The sequence below is a fragment of the Elephantulus edwardii genome, unplaced genomic scaffold (assembly GCF_000299155.1).
Source record: "Elephantulus edwardii isolate Elephantulus edwardi_28Jun2011 unplaced genomic scaffold, EleEdw1.0 scaffold00228, whole genome shotgun sequence".
Lineage (NCBI taxonomy): Eukaryota > Metazoa > Chordata > Mammalia > Macroscelidea > Macroscelididae > Elephantulus > Elephantulus edwardii.
This window is the reverse complement of record NW_006399978.1, coordinates 261,546-265,685: the sequence shown is the minus strand read 5'-3', so window position 1 is coordinate 265,685 and position 4,140 is coordinate 261,546. Positions and strand designations below refer to the sequence as shown.

The window sequence follows — 4,140 nt, the reverse complement described above, 5'->3', positions numbered from 1 at the left end:
ACATGTTTGTTCTCTTGACAGTCTGTGAGGATGTTCAGTAAGCTTTTCCAACACCGAAACTCAAAGGCCTCAATTCTCTCCTTCTGCCAACCTTATTAGTTGTCTGGTGCTGCAGTAACAGAAATATCACAAGGCGGGGGTGGGGTGGGGTGGTGTCTTTAACAAACAGACGTTTGTTACTCTTACAGTTTGGAAGACTAGAAGCTGAAATTCCAGATGTCTCCTCTAAAAGAAGGCTGACTCTTTTGGTGGAGGAAGTTCTCATCTCCTTCAGCATCTGTGGGTCTAGAATTCACTGGAGGCCTCAATTCCTCTTGGTCTTCCCCAGTATCATGGAATCCCATCTCACAGAAGCCTGATCCAAAAAGATCCAAGGAGATTAGGGTTGCCTGTAATGACGTGGTGATTTTTCTGCAGTCCATGGTCCATTCTTCCGGCTTGCTTTCCTCCCCTTTTATCTCTAGTAAAAGGAAAGGTATTAAAAGGCAAACTCTGATGAGGGCTGTGATGAGCTTAAGGAATGTTGTGTTCCACCCTTTATCTTTCTACAAGCTATTTGGTTTACGAGATCATGAGGGATCATTACATAGCTGCCACATTATATCATTATATACATGCATTTTAGGGGAAACAATTAAGTTCATGGCATATTTCTAGAGATAGCCTTCTCCAGAGGCTAATGACCCAAGTCATCTACAGGCAGGAAAAGTCTCAGGCTCCTGGCTTTGGAGGCACTGGCTTCGGAGGCTGATGAGTACAAGGGTCATTTTTGGGGAGCAAGGTATCAAAAAGTAGGTTTTGGAGATCGAGAAGTCCAAAGTTGGTCTGTGGTTCAAGTCAAGATTGCAAGCCAGGTTTCCTCTGGAGGCCTACACACCACCGTTGCCGCTGCCGCCATGTCTCTAGTGATCCCAGAGAAGTTCCAGCACGTTTTGGGAGTACTCAACACTAAGATTGATGGGCAGGGGAAGATAACCCTTGTCATCACAGCCATTAAGGGTGTAGGGTGAAGATATGCTCCTGTGCTGTTGAGGAAAGTGGACATTGACCAAGAGGGCAGGAGAACTCACTGAGGAGAAGGTGGAGCGTGTATCACCTTTATGCAGGATCCACGCCAGTACAAGATTCCAGACTGGTTCTTGAACAGATAAAATAAGATGTGAAGGTTGAGAAATGCAGTCCGGTTCTGGCCAATGGTCTGCACAACAAGCTCCATGAAGACCTGGAGTGACTGAAGATCTGTGCCCACAGATGGCTGCGTTACTTTTGGGGCCTTGGAGTTCAAGCCCAGTACAGTAAGACCACTGGCCACCGGAGTCATACTGTGAGTGTGTCCAAGAAGAAATAAGTCTCTAGGCCTTGTCTCTTAATAAATAGTTCATACACCTTTTAAGGAAAAAAAAGGTTGCAAGCTAGACAGATGTAGATCAGACAAAAAGCAATCTAGATTTTTGCCAGAGTTCATTTATTTGATGCATACTGCATTCCTGAGGAGGCTTCTTAAATAGATAAGGCTGATCATTATCTTTACAAAACTATTTCTTCTAATCTTGCCTCATTAACCTCTTCACTCACTTGATCATTGCTGAGTTGGAAACTGACTCACAGCTGACCCTTCAGCAGGTTTTCAGAGGCTGTAAATTACACGGAAGGAAATTGCCCATCTTTCTCTTGTAGAGCCAGCCACTGGTCACTCAATTCACCAAAGAGGTGTCTCTCGAGTTGTTAGCACAATTCCCTACAGACTATGCCACAAAAGCTCTCCCACTGACATCATGTTGTCGGCTGCTATAGAGTTGACTTTGACACATAGCAATCCTATGAACAATACAGCTGAAACTTGCTCTATCCTGCACCAACCTCATGAATTTGGATAGGCTCAAATCCATTGTTAAAGTTGTTGGTGCATCAATTTACCTATTTTTTTAAAATAAAATTATTTCATATTAGTTTGCATACAAAATTTGTATGCATTTTGTTTTGTTTGTATGTTGTGTTCCATGCACTCCTCCATTTACATTCTATTTCATATGATAATTCCCATACACTGTGTTTTATAAAATTAAACAGCATTAATTTGTGCCCACCATTACCCCACATTTTTAGGTCTCCACTGGATCTTGACTAATTCCTTCACTTCCTACCTCTGCCCACTAAACTCTGAAAACTTGAGATTTCTCCATCTTCCTACCTTCAGGCCCTCTCCACTCTCCTTTTCCTTCTCTGGACTTTGGTACACATCTTACTAGTAAGCCTCTTATCTTTACAAAAAATGGTCTAATGCAATATTTGTCCATATAAGACTGAGTTAGCTCACTCAATATAATGCTCTCTAGACTTTCTCATGTTGTATAGTATTTTTTTTTAATATCATTGCTTCTGAGTGCTGTATGGTGTTCTACCATGTGAATATACCACAATTTCTCAATCCATTAATTGATTATGGACAGTTGGGCAGTTTACATTTTCTTGCTATTGTAACTAACTCTGCTATGAACATCGGTGTACAAATCTCCATTTGTATCTCAATTGTATTTTCCTCAGGATTTATTTCAAACAGTGGAAAAGCTGAGTCATATGGAATGTCTATGTTTAGCTTTTGAGGAAACGCCAAACTGCCTTCCAGCGTGATTGTACCATAACACAGTTCCATGAATAGTGTATGAGAGTTCCAATCTCTCAACATCCTCTGCAACATTTATTGCTTGCTGTCCTGTTAAACTTTGCCACAGCTATTGGGGTGAGAGTTTCCTAGTGGGACATGTCTCCTAATTTCCTGACAGCTGATACCAAAGGTGTTAATTAGATCCAAGTAAGATGAAGTTGTTGACAGTTTCAATATTTTCTCCATCTATCATGATGTTGCCTATCAGTCCAGTGGTAAGAATCTTTGTTTTCTGGACATTGAGATGCAATCTATATTGAAGACTGTATTCTTTGATTCTCTGCAACAAGTGCTTCAAGTACTCACTTTCAGCAAAGTTGTGTAATCTGAATAGTGCAGGCTATTCATGAGTCTCCCTCTGATTCTGATGCCACATTCCTCTTCATAGAGTCCAACTTCTGCATTGGGAAAGTTTGTGGTTAGGTACCTCTTCAAATTATTAAGGAGTAATAATGTCAGTTTGAGGACTAAAGTGCATCTGATACAGGCCGTGGTTTTTCTGATCACTTGCTATGCATCTGAGAGCTGGACAATGAATAAGGGTGACAAAAGAAAAATTGATGCCTTTGAACTGTGGGGTAGAAGAAGAGCAATGAATATCCCATGGATGGCTAAAAGGACAAACACCCTTGGAAAGGGTGCAACCAGAGAGTTCTTTGGAGGCAAGAATGATGAGTCTTTGGTTCATATACTTGGGGCATGTTGCTAGGAGGGCCTATTCCTTGAAGAGGGACATGATGCAAGGCAAGGTTGTCGACTAAGGAGAGGAAGACCCTTGACCAGGTTGATTGACACAGTCACTGCTGCAATGGGCTCTAGTGTGTCAGGAAGTCTGAGGATGGCACAGGATAGGATAGGATTCAGATTTGTTGTTCATAGGGTCTCTATGGATTGTACTTAACTTATTGGCACCTAACAACAACGTTGGGGTAGATATTACCTCATTGTGCTTTTGATTTGCATCTCTTTTATTGCCAGTGATTTTGAGCATCTGTTCATGTTTCTGTTGGTCGTCTTCCTCTGTGAAAAATCTTTCCATGTCTTTTGTCAATTTTTGTAATTGAGTTATTAGTCTTTTTCTTGTGGATGCCCTACAGGATTATGTAAACTTTTGTTATGACACCCTTGTCTGAGATGGCTTTGTCAACATTTTTTCCCCCGTCAGTAGGTTTTCTTTTCACCATGTTGGTAAAAGTTTCTGATGCACACAGAGACTTAACCTTTAAAAGGAGGTCTCATTCATTGATGTTATCCTTTCTTAGTTCTGCAGCATCAACCTATCTTATTGAGAACCTTGCTCTTCTTGGATCCTCCACTTTTTCCAGCATGAAGTCTTTCTGCAATGGTGGCCCCTTCTGACAACATATCCAAAATATGTGAGATGAAGTTTCATCATCCTTGTCTCTAAGGAGAACCTTGGTTGTGCATTCACCAAGATACATCTGTTGTTCTTTTGGCAGTTAATTATAGTCCGG

At 41.3% G+C, this 4,140-nt stretch overlaps 1 pseudogene; it reads left to right on the top strand.

The window, feature by feature from the left end:
• Positions 1–896: 896 nt before the first annotated feature.
• On the top strand, positions 897–1,348 carry LOC102867512 (annotated as a pseudogene).
• Positions 1,349–4,140: the final 2,792 nt, after the last annotated feature.